Here is a 13,754-nt window from a genome sequence, read left to right on the forward strand (position 1 = left end):
GAATTGAGGAAGTAATTTTTCTTCTAAAATATTGTACCAAAAAAGAAGTTTATGTATTTGGCAGACTATAATTATATCTGCAGATTAAATGATAGTGACTGTCTTTATTACAAATGAAGTTAAGTGGGGAATCTGTTTTAGATGAACTCGATGAAAAGTAGACATGATAACAACCTGAATTAGTGAGGTCAGTGTGAGGGAACAATACCCCCAAGAGGACTAAATAAAAATTTTAATAGAGTGATAATAGAATTCATTGAACCCTCCCTAATTCATATATATTCATATACATACACATATAGTTTATGCTAAGATTCTGTGTGTGTGTCTGTCTCTGTTTCTCTCTTGTTGTCTCTCTGTCTCTGTCTCTCTCTCCCCCCATCCCATCCTTTCCTGGAAAAAATTGTGGTGTGAAACAATTATTATTCTCTATGATGTTGGATTGTTGGTCACCTCTGGGGGAGTCATAGGTGATCCAAATACTAACTTCTGTCACTTTGGGAAAGTTAGATTGGTTTTTTTTTATTTTAATTTTTTAATTTTTAAGTTTATTCCATCCATGGCTAGTTAGACACCTCCCCATGATTAGTTATTTTGTTATTCTGCCTTTTGGGGGCTCTACATGATGCCAAACCATATGGCCAAAAAAATGAAAACTTAAATCAATCTGAATTTTCTTTTGTAACAGTGCCAGCCACCTAAACTCTTTGGCAATGTTTTCATGTTTGAGTAAATTGACATTGGGATGTTTGTAGGGATTTAGAAATAGACTTTAAAAAGTCACAGTCCATTAGAACTGGAAAGTACCTTAGAAGATCCCTGCATGAACCCTTCATTTTCCTAACGGGAGTACTTAAGCCCACAGAGGTGAGCTAGGAAGAGACTTGAGTGCCCTCAGTCCCCTGCCAATATTTTGCTTGTTCAAAGTGTAGGCCAGTGACCAGACCCCTGGATACAGAACCAGAGGATCTGGTTATGAATCCTGATTCTGTCCTCTTACTGGAAGTGTAACCATTAGCAAATTACTTCCCCTCTTTTGGCCTCAGCTTTAAGACTGAAGAATGCAGGGGGTTGAACTAGAGAACTTTCAAGGTCCCTTCAAGCTCTGAACTTATGATCCTATAATAAATGTTCTTTTAACTCTCCCTGTTCAACAGTGACTTTAATTTGCTATTTATGTCAACTCATATGAAATTACTATCCCCTAGGATTCTGTGTTCTATGTTTCACTCCCCCTGGACTTGCTAAGATGATGGAATTAAGGTTTCAAGCTAGTACGTTAGTTACTGAATTTTAGATAGGAGTATAAAGCGGGTGAGAATGCTTGAAATCACAAACCAGAAGAGCCAGGGTATTTGTAAGCATGACTCCAAAACCTAGAAATACCATAAAATCCAATGGCTTCTATTTAACTAATGAAGTGCCCAAAGCAGGAAAGTCGGATCATCTATCTTCCCTTCTTCACCACAAATCCCACGAAAAATATTGTCCTATATTTAGAAACGGATAATTAGAGTGGAAACAAAATGAAATAATCAAGAACTTTTGACTTGCAAAGTTGGATAGAGATCTTGGTTCTAATTCTAGGCCTGCAATGAACCAGGGAGTTTCTATATAAGTCATCCACAATTGTGTTACTTTAGGCAGTCACTTAACCTGCCTCAGCCTTGTATCTTCACTTCTAAAATAGGTAAGAGGGACAAAAGGCTAGATGAACTAGAAAAATCTCTAGGGCATTCTTTCCGGGTCTAATGATATACAATGAGAAATCTTCCTTTGGTTTTAATTTTGCTGGAGGAAAGTAGAGTGATAAATGAGACACAAAAGCTAAAGAATAGATAGATATTTCTAGTATGTGGCATTCCCTAGTTTGAAAGGTTAAAAGAGTAATTATTAACACTACTAACATTAATCATAACTTATATTGTGTCTACTCTGTGCCCGGTACCATGCTAAATGCTTCACAACTTGGGAGGGAGGTGCTGTTATTATCCCTATTTTACACATGAGAAAACTAACATAAAGAGAAGTAAAGTGACTCGCCCAGGGTCACACAACTAATAAGTGTCTGAGGTTGGATTTGAACTCTGATCTTCCTGACTCCAAGTTAGGGGTTCTCTCCATTGTACCACCTAGCTGCACCTAGCTAAAATCCTCCTCTATTGCTGCTAGTGCTTTTTGCTTTTGCACAGGAAGTAGTTCATCGTAGGCATGCACTCTGTCCTTATCTTTACTTCTTAAGAGCCTTACCTTCCTTCAAAGTTTAGTTCAAGGGCTACTCCTATGGAAAGTCCTTTGGGATTAGTTGTTGTCTCCCCTCCTCTGTAAATTATCATATATTTACTTCACTGTCCATTTATTTGAAACCCCTGGGGAATGTGGCATGTTCAGGAGGACAAGCACCTCTGGTATAAGCATCGCTGAGCTCTTTTCAGGGCTGTTCACCCACCTTTGGTGTCCACGTGTTTCACCCAACTTTCACCTTTGGATCCAAGACACTGTAGCAGCGGCCACACCCCAGTAAAACCATCTGGCAGATGGGCTAAACCAGGCTGAGGGTAACAGGCCTCAGACCTGTTGGAGAATTAGGGGGGTGTCTGCACCACGAATGTGAAGACTTCCCCTGACAGATGGGGCAGATGAGAACAAATCTTTCCAATGACCATGAAGGCAGCTGAAGCAGATTATGTGGCATGCTTAAAGTTTGGTCAGACATCAAAGATGCAAAGGTTATCCACTGCATCCCAGGCCATTGCAAGTAGTCCAAGCTTTTGTTTTGCCACTGGACTTCAATGACTCTGGAAGAGATAACAAAGCTGATGATTTTGTGCAACTCTGCCTCACTTAAATCTAATTAATCCAAAAGTCAAGACATCAGCAGTGGTGTCATTGTTCTTCTTCGAAATCTAAGGACAAACAACATTTGTAGCCCTTAGCAGAAAAGAAACTCCTTGAAGATTGTTTTTCACTTCTGTCTTTGTATTCCTAGCCACCTCGCTCAAAATCATCTTCCTTAATAATTGCTCCATGAATCGAATTGAATACCGTTAATCCAACTGATGGACTAATTATTGTGCGATGCTTGTACTGAGCAGAAAAAAAGTGCTTCAAAATTTTTTTTGATCATGACCCATGTACAAAGCATAAATACAAAATACAAAACAAAAATGTGATGTTTTTGCTCAGTAGTAAAGATGCTCTGGGGCTACTCTCCATACACTCACACTGAAAATCTAGTACTCAAAAATGATCACTTTATGCCTTCAGTGACCTAGAGTTGGTTCTGAGGAATTTGTGGGGAGGGCAAGAGATGTAAACATTCCCCCAAAAGGTTGGGGACACATGCTACCACTAGTCTATACAGAGTCCAAGAGAAAGTAGGTTTAGACTTAAAATATACATGGCAAATGGGGAATAGCTCTTGGATATTCTCTTGACAGAGTTCTCAGTATGTTCTCCTTAGGTATGCCATAGTGGTTTTTTTGTTTGTTTGTTTGTTTTTATTTTTCTTCTTGCTGGCTATAACATTGTATACAGTCTGTCCTTGGTTCCTGATGCAGGCAAATTTGCCAACCATTGCTATCTTGAGAATGCTGCTAGAATACCTATAAAAGTTTAAATATTCTGACTTTTTGAACTTCACAAGATCCCCTTCCATCCAAGGTAAGAGACGGAGGAAAGCCAAGGCTGGAACCAAAGAACTTTCCTCCTTGCCCTTACCCTCAAACAGTTCCTTCTTAGTCCTTGGATTGCAATACTCTTTGCTAGTTCATTACTTGTTCAAATTCTTCCCTTCCAGAACTGTCTTAATATTTTTATTAAGTCCCCACAAGGAATGACCAGGTTTCCTCAACCACTTGGAATATACTTCTTGTCACATTGTCACTCCAGTTCATACAATGACATTCACGGACTTTTTGCACTTAGGCTGAAGTCTTCTATTTATTGAGTAATTCAAAAGGCTTCTTATCTGATTAAATACTGATAATGGCAGCCCAGATTCTGGAGTGGTAGGTATTTGACAGCCTACCATGTACACTGTACGCTACCTTGATATAGTATGAGGCAAGCCTAGTTATGGGAAGGTCTAGTCCCCATGAGAAAGATGAAATTCCATTAGGCCAAGTGAAAAAGCATTGAATTAGAGTTAGGAGATATAGGCTTTTCTTACTGACTACGAGCCTTGGTTTCATCTTCTGAAAAATGAAAACAATGGCCCAGATAGGTTTGAGGCAATTGTTGTGAATCTAGGGTCCGTAAACTATTAAAAATATTTTAATAACTATATTTCAATATAATTGGTTTTCTTTTGTAAACTTATCTATTTTGTTCAATTCATTTAAAATATTACTTTGAAAGATAAAATAAAAAAATAAAACAAAACATTACTCTGAGAACTCTATAGACTTTACCAGACTACAAAGTGTTCCATGACACAAGAAAGTTTAAGAGTCTCTGCTTTGAGTTCTCCATCTTTAACATTTTGACATTTCTATTTCTTTGACCCTATCTCAGCTTAGCCTGACAAATAGTTTAATGACTTGTGTCCTTTGGTCTTGGACAAGTTACTTCCTCTCCCCAGATTAGACTGTCTTCTTTAAGATGAAACTGTTAAACCAAATGATTTCTATGGTCTCTTGGAATTCCAATGTCCATTGTTAAAAAAAAAATTGAGGATTTGGAGGAGTGATATGGCTCCAAAAAATTTCTATCCATTTACCATAAGGATTAACAATTCCATTCCAACCCTTAGTCCCAAATAGTTACACTTTTTGATTGCCAAGTGTTACCAAAAAATGACCTTGGTGCTTAGTTATTAAGAATAACTAGTTAAAATGTGAAGTAACCTGATGGCCTACGTTCTCTCAGCAGGGACTACATGCACCCACCTGCTGCACTCTGATATTATAAGGAGTCTCCATTCATGGGGTGGTGTCGTCCCCCAGTCCTCTATGAGGGGTGCCTTTCCATGCTTTAATACGATTTGCTTTCCATGTGGTTTGTGGTGCTCCTAAGCAAGGCACAAACATTTATAGTTAGGAATCAGTTCCAGGGGCATACCAGCGAAGGGTACGTGATACCCCAAATGTTTCCTATTCTGACTTTTGTATGTGTCCTGTAGGAAAGCATTGGAAACACATAAAAAACAAGCCTTATTTGGTTTTAAAACATTCATATTGTGTCTTAAAATACAAAATTAATTCCAGATCAATTTCTCTTGATTTTCCTCTTTTCATGGATACATCTCCATCCCTCAAAAAGGATGCAAGTCTCAAAACCTCAGTGGGAAGAGAATAAGCATGTATTAAGCACCTAATATGTGCCAAGCTCTGTGTTAAGGGCTTTACAAATATTATCTTAGTTTTCTTAACAACAACCCTGAGAGGTAGGTGCTATTATTGTTTTTATTTTACAGATGAGGAAACTAAGGGCAGACAGAGTTTAATACAGCTTGGGGTCATACAGCTAATAAGTGTCTGAGACAGTCAGAGAAAATGTCCAGAGACAGAGGGCCAAGGGTCTCTCCCTATCAGATCTTATAACATGTCTCTCCTCAAACAAGGTTGCTATAGATTTAATTACCTATCCTGCCTCAAACTATTTGTTGATCCCTATTCTCACATTGAATTGAAATCCAGCCTCAAATTCTCATTAGTTGTGTGACTTTGGGCAGGTCAATCAGCATCTTTGCCTCAGTTTCCTCATCTTTAAAATGAGAACGAGATGAAAGAATAATTGTATACTTAGCACAGTGTCTGACATATAGTAAGTGCTATATAAATATTAGTTATTTTTCCTTCCTTCTCTCTTCTCCTTCCTTTTTCTCTTCTCTTCTCTTCTTCTTTCTCTGTCTCTCTCTGCCTCTGTCTTTCTCTGTCTCTCTATCTCTCTGGGTCTGAGCCTGTCTCTCTTTTTCTCTGTCTTTCTTTCTCCATTTCTTTGTCTCTGTCTCTCTTGACTGAACTACAGTAAAATAATATCAAGCATTCCAAATGGGACCTCTATTTTGATCAAGAATCCAGATCAGCCAACCTTCATTCAACTCCTGACTATGTTTCTGATTTTCTGGGATTCCCACTTGAATGCCTTAACCATGTATCACCCACCTTTTCAGTTCCTGAATATTATATTGTCTTAATTCGTGAAGACGTAAGCCCCTTGGGGGCAAGGGCCATCTTTCTTTTTGATGGCATGTGTATCCCCAGCACTAACCACAGTGCTTAGCACATGGTAAGTATATAATAAATGTTTATGAACTTTCTTTCTACCAGAATGCTCAGAGACTTCTCCATGTTTCTCAAAAGATAATGACATTTTTGACAGCACAGTTATTGCTGGGGTTCTAGGTTCTCTCTGATAAGGAAAGAAAGTTCATAGAACTGTAGTGTCCAACAAAGCACTTACTGTTAAACTGGCAAGTGTCAAGAGGGAAGCAACAGGAGCAAGTTTCAGGGAACTTCAGAATGAAGTGAGATAATTTGGAGTAATTCTTTTACAAGGCCTCCCAGGCCTGCTTCAATGGTGCACTGTTCAGCAGTGGTTCAGATGAATTACAAAATACAAAAAGAAAGTTGTAAGCTCGTATTCTGAAGCAACTTAGCCAACCAAGATGCTCTCCCCCACATGCCACTTAGTTTCATGGGACCACCTCCATATAAGGTCAACAAATCAAGAAGCAGAAGAAGTAGCAGCAGCAGCAGCAGAAGAAGAAGAAGAAGAAGAAGAAGAAGAAGAAGAAGAAGAAGAAGAAGAAGAAGAAGAAGAAGAAGAAGAAGAAGAAGAAGAAGAAGAAGAAGAAGAAGAAGAAGAAGAAGAAGAAGAAGAAGAAGAGGAGGAGGAGGAAGAAGAGGAGGAAGAAGAAGAGGAGGAAGAGGTAGAGGAAGGAGAGGAGGAGGAGGGCTTTGGTTTCCTTTCCAGTTATGGGAACACAATACCCTGTAACCAAGTACATGGTCTCATATAATTTAGGAATTTACAGAGTATATGAGGCCATAAAGAAGAGTCTGGTAAACAGGCCCATCTTCACGTGTATTCCATGGAATAGCTCCCAATACATGGCCATTATTTTTTATATATAAATGAAATGCTGGGAAGAAGGGAGTACTGGATCATAGGTGCTGCATTGTGGAAATATGATAGCCCTATCTCATTGGCACAAATATATATATATATATATATATATATATATATATATATATATATATATATACACCTACTCACTACATAAACAAGAAATCCAGTTTTCCTCTGTCTAGTTCCAACAATACCATTTGGTGACTTACCTTGTGTGTCACTCATGTATTAACCTGAAATGTATTTCTTTATCAATGCTCAAAAGCATTTCCTTTGCTTTGTCTAATATGCAATCTTTGGCTATCTTGAAACTATACATGGATCAGGATCTGAAAACATTTAGTTCTAAATTTAAAACAGAATAAATGTTACATTACATTCCCTCTCTTATGCACATGCAGATAGTAGATATAAACACTTCACTTCCCTCTACACAGACAGACACAGTCACATACACACAGACACATATACAGACAGACAGACAGACATATACAGACAGACAGACAGACACACACACACACACCTACCTTTTTTTCTCCAAAACTAGCACACTGTTAAAACTGAGTAAAACTCGGTGACAAGCAAATTTTACCTAAAGACGCCCTTCCAGGAGAATGTCTCACTCCAGAATTGGTCTGTGTTAAAGTCTTCATCACTGAGTGGAGCCTAAAAATTACAGAATCCCAGAGCTGGAAGGGACCTCGGTCATCTAGTCAAATCTCTACATAACCAGGTCTGGATTCAAATTGCTGTTCCACTCCTTGCTAGTTCTATAACCACCAGCACATCATGTATACCCTCTTAGTCTATATTCTTCTTGTAGAAAATAAGGATAAAAACATTTTTACTACCTTTGTCACAGTGGTGTTTGGATGGATATATTTCGTAAACCTTAAAATGCTATATAAATTTTAGTCAATGACCATTTATTAATTTTTCACTATGTGCCAGGCCCTGTGCTAAGTGTTGGACATAGAGAAAAAAAGGCAAAATAATGGGGTGCCTGCTTTCCAGGAGCTCACAATCTAATGGGGAAAACAATTTTCAAGTAATTGTGCATACAAAATATACAGGATAAATTGGAGGTGATTGTAGATGTAAGGCATCAGGAGTAGGTGAGAGAGAACCAGGAAAGGCTTGATGGAGGATATAGGATTTGAGCTGAGTCTTCAGCCTGGGAAGAATAAGATAGAAGTGACGAGGGAGACCATTCCAGGGATGGAGGACAGCAAATGCAAAGACAAGGAAATTAGAGGTGAAAGCTTTGGTTCAAGGAGACACAGCTATGTCATTGTGGCTATAATGGAAAGTATTATGGGGGGGAGGAGGTAAAGAATAAGAAGGAACCAGGATATAAAAATACTTTAAATGCCCAAACTATACTTTAGGGTGAGGGACAGCTGGGTGGCACAGTGGCTAAAGTGCCAAGCCTGAAATCAGAAAAACTTATCTTTATGAGTTCAAATCAGGCTTCAGATACTTACTAGCTATGTGACCTTGGGCAAGTCACTTAACCCTGTTTGCCTCAGTTTTGTTGTCTGTAGAATGAGCTGGAGAAGGAAATGGCAAACCACTCCAGTATTTTTGCCAAGAAAACCTCAAATTGTGTCGCAAAGAGTTGGACATGACTAAAAAAAATGACTAAATAATACCTACTTTTGGGAAGTCACTCTGGCAGTTACACGGAAGATGGATAGCAAAACATTTGAGGCTAGGAAACCAATTAAAGGAGTATTATTGCAATAGTCCAGGAAGGAGGTGCTAAGGACTTGAACTAGGATGGTGGCAATGTGAGTGGAGAGAAGAGGATGTCTAAGAGAGATGCTATGAAGGGACAAATGACAAGAGTTAGCAACATATTGCATGTGTAGGGTGAGTTAGATTGAGAACACCAAAGGATGTTGGCCTGGGTGACTAAGATAATTCTCAGCAATAATAGGAAAGGAGGGAAATGGGGTCAGATTCGGAAAGAATGAAAATGAATTCTGTCTTTGAAAATGTTGAGTGTGAGATTCTTATAGGATATCTGGTTGGAGATGCATACTTTTTTCTTTTGTCTTTCTAGGTGACTTATTCTATAAAGTAATTTGATCATTATCTAAGTAAAATACTTTCCATAAGAGAGAAAATTCCCAATTTGCTGTAAAATTTCTTTTGCTATTAATAATGGCAATGTTGGATCATATATGTATGATAGAAACAACCTGGTACAATGAACAGAGGCATTAAGCTTCTCTGGGCCTCAGTTTCCTCTTACGAAAAATGAGACTGTTTGACTAGAATGCTCCTGAAGTTTCTTCTACCTCTAGATCTAGGCTCCTATGGTCCTCCAAAAGCATTTTCCCCTTGTCTTTCAGTGCCGGTCTTTGGAGACACTTAGAATCAATGTAGAATAGTGAGAAAGACACTCAATTTGAAGTTAGAAGACTTCTCTTCAGATCCTGGCCCTGTTCCTCATAACCCACAGGACCTTGGGCTAGTTGCTTCCGATTCTAAACCTTAATTTCCTCATATGTAAAATGAGAGTGTTGGACTAATGATCTCTTAGTTACTGTTTAACTTTAGACCCAGCAATTTCAACCCAGGATACTTATTTCTTAATAATATGAAATAAGATGTTTTTATTTCCAATAGAGTGTCATGGATTTATCTACACATACAAAATAAAGTGTAGAATTGAAACAATTATCTCATGAATTCAATTTTTTTTCCTTAACTAAACAAATAATTGCTAGAGTAGGGGGTCAAGCAGCAGCATTTTGATGATTTAAGTGTAAATGAATCATAAGCATGTGGATTAAATTTCCCCTAAAAGAAGCTGATATTTAAAATCTATGGAGAAATGTACTTGGCAGAGCAGATTTGGGGTTTTATTTAAACCAAAGCCATCTGAAAATAGTTTGGGATATTTTGTTGAAACTCAAGCTGTGTCTACACGTGTAAAGTGGGGCGCTGAGGCTATCATCTGGACATTTCTAGATCTTGACTGTTTCTGTATTAAACAGGTCGATAATTGGGTCCCCAAATCCAATTTGGCTTTAAAGAATGATATTACTGAAACAAAGATTTTGTCTGGCCTGAAACAATCAGATAAGGGCCATGGTGTTGTATGGCACTTGAATGTGTAGATGCGGCCTCAATATTTTGAACCTTACAAGCTGTCTGATTGTTAAGTGCCTAAGGTTTAATAAAACCCAAGGCATACTCTGCCAAGAACATTTTGCCTTAGATTTTAAACACATTTGTTTTTATAGAAATATAATCCACATGTTTACAATTCATTTACACTTACATCAAAATATTATTGTGTAAGTTCTAGTACATATCTGAAATATTTCTTGCCACTCATTTTAGAAGGAAAATTTTAATTAAGTGGTTTATTCATGATGAATAATTAGGTTTTATATGAAAGAAGCTTAAACTCTTAATTTTTTTTTTTAAGCAATCGTGGTTAAGTCACTTGCTCAAGGTTACACGGCCAGTTATTTCTGGGTGTGGTGCTGAGTGTCTGAGCCCGGGATTCGATCTCCAGGTCATCCCAACACTGGAGCCAGTACTCTTACTCGCTGAGCCACCTGGCTGCCCCTAACTCTTAATTTTTTAATTGTGATATAACCATGTTAAAGAGTCCCAGTGCCTTGCACATAGTAGATAGTTAATAACATTCACAACATGATAGTATATGTAAAATATTTAAAAATTAAACAGAAATTTCCTCCAGTCCTCAGTAAGCCTATATTATCACTAGCTGAGGATGTTGTAGAGATGATCTCTGAGGTCACTTCCAATTTAATTCTAATGTGGCACCCCATCTGAGCTCACTCTCATAACTCACATTCGCCCTGGCTGGTTGAATCCCCAAAGGGCAACTGATTACTTATCCCCTCAGGCTTCTAGGAGTAATGATAAAGGTTGGGTTTTCTAACACCGCCTTTTATGAGCCCCTATAGGTGCACAGCCTATTGAGTATCAATACGTCCCACAGAGGGAATTAACTTTTAGAAAGAGTTAGAATAGTTGATACAAAAACAACCCTCCCCGAAAAGTCTAGGACACATTCTTTTTGCGCATATCCAGTCCCTTGGGCCCAGGCTCAGAAAGTACACATGGTAAAGGGGTAAACTTACTTCTCCTGGTTTCTTGAAGTTCTTTTCCCCTTTGTGGAAGGAAGGCTCATGAAGTCTCTCCTGTGATGTGGTCAGTTCTCTGATGGGATCCAAGGAAAAGTGCTCTAGAAGAGTCCTAAAACTGCTTTTCCTCCATGTATCTAGTTTTCCTCTGGACTATGCATCATCTTAGACACTGATACCAGCTCCCATAAGAAAGCAAAGTCTTCTGGTCTTTAAAAGTTCACAAGGTTTTCTTACAGTCAAAGGGAGAGGAAGAAAACAGAGACTTTCACCTTTCTCCCCAAGTGATTCCCTTTCAGGAACTTGGCTAGCACTTCTATGCCACAAGAAATGCCAGACTCAATTTCCATTTTATCCAGATGCCACAAGACATGACTGAATCCCTCTAACTAAATGAAATATATTTCCTCTGAGGAGTCATCTTCTTTCATTCAATTTATATCTAGTTTACAACTCTGATTTTCTAAATATCTCTAGAAATTATTCACACCTAGCTTATAATTCTAATTGACTGATTCAATAAGTCAAAAGGGTAATCTCAGCTGATAAAGAATTCAGTGTAGAATATCTTATTAGTTACTTTAAGTAAGAAGGAGGAATGTGATGTATCTGTCTTAAAGTAATCAGAAAACATTTATTAAATGCTTACTATAATAATAAGGAAGCAGCTAGGTGGCTGCAGCAGCAAGCACCCCAAGCGTCCTCAGGGTTGCTGCCACCACAGGTTCTTGGATCTGCTTTGATAAAGGAAAGCAACTCAAAATGGGTCAACAAGCTTACTTTAATCAGTCAGACCATATATTGTTTACCTTGTTCAGGGGAAAAAGGTATACAGGCAGAATTATCAAGACAGAAACAGATCAAGTAGACAGCTTTCCAAATTGTCCAGCCATTACATCCATACCCAATCAACATCTGGGTTTCAACATCTGGGTTTTTCAAAGCTGGGAGGGCTCCAGACAACGGCTTCCCAGAATCCATATCAAATCACAGAACACTTCTCAAAGTGAGCCCCCAAAACAAAGCCTCACATCAGGGCTTATATAGCCTTCTCCTGGCTCAGAGAATGTAACAACCTTATTGACCCACTGGCCAATCAAAAAGTATCTACTGAAACACAAGCCTCCCACCCCAGGCTTCAGGTGCACTTTAGCCTAGGAGCAGGGAAGATCTTCCAAATTTGCATTCCCATTACAGTGGCTCAGAATAGAGCATGGGAGATCAAATCTAGCCTCACACTTACTGTGTGACCTTGGACAAGTCACTTAACTTCTGTTTGTCCTAATCCACTGGAGAGGGAAATAGCAAACCACTCCAGTGTCTTTGCCAAGAATACTCCAAATGGGGTCACAAAGAGTCAGATACAACTGTAATGGTAATGAGAATTTGAAGATCTTCCCTGCCCCTAATATTGGCAAGCTAACAGGTACATTTAGTTTCAAGTTCATAATTGTGTCAAGTATTAAGACCCAGAACTTGTGAATTGACAGTGGGATGGACTTGTTGATGTAACAGAAAGGAGTAGAACAGGGAGGAGCTAATGCTGTATATAAGGAAAAGCCCAAACTGAGAGAGGCCAGAACTTCAGGGAGCAAGCATCTGGAGGGTGGGCTGCTACTGCTGGAGAGTGAGAAGAGAATTGAGAACTGAACTAATAACTGAGAATAGAAATGAGAACTGAGGAAGGAACTGGGAATTGAGAAGAACTGAGAAATGAGAAGAGAAGAGAACTGGGAGGAGGCATGGCTGTGGTGTCAGTACTTTGTCCATCTGTTTTGATGTTACTTTGTTAGATTTGTCAGCTAATTAAGGATGGTGCTGTTGTTACAGGGGTCCTGGGACCTTGCTGCTGGTTCAGAAGCCCTGAAGGAGGATGTTCTTGTTGTATATTTACAGAAATCCTGGAGGAGGGTCTTGCTGATTATTTCAGAAGTCCAGGGACTATAATGATGATTTGTGTTGATTCCTCAGACCTTGTTGTTGTGTCTGTCTTGATTTCTCAGACAGATAGTGAATTGATGAGAATGCCAGCAATGTATATGAATGTTATTGTGGCTTTGTTAAGCCTTGTCTTCCCAGGAACAGGAACTGTGAAGGACATGAGGTAGACTAGACACTTTGAGATTCAGTGTGGAACAGGACCTGGACAAGGAACTGGACAACAAAGAGCTGGCAGGAGCTGGAACCATGGAAGGGGAGCCATGGAAGCAGAGTATCAGCCTCCAGTCAAGATGAAAAGACCTGTCCTTGGGTATTTAGTGCAAACTGAGAAGATAATGATTTACTAGGGGTGAGAACTTTGACCTTTACAATTAGATAATTGAGTTAAGGACTGACTAATTAAGGATGATTGGAAACTAATCTCCAAGCAAGAAGAAATAAGACATTTTTATTGAAGAGATTAAGACAATGTGACCTAGGGGTGGAGAGCTTTTGACCTCTACTTTGTGTCAATTAAGGAGGCTTGCCTCCTTAAGAATGATTGTGTTACTAAATGAATGTTGTCTTTTGCTTAAAACTATGTGACCCCTTTGTTGAAAACGATGTGGC

This window comes from Petaurus breviceps, unplaced genomic scaffold (assembly GCF_028583685.1).
Source record: "Petaurus breviceps papuanus isolate PSGF00001 unplaced genomic scaffold, PetGlider_PUasm1.0 98, whole genome shotgun sequence".
NCBI lineage: Eukaryota > Metazoa > Chordata > Mammalia > Diprotodontia > Petauridae > Petaurus > Petaurus breviceps.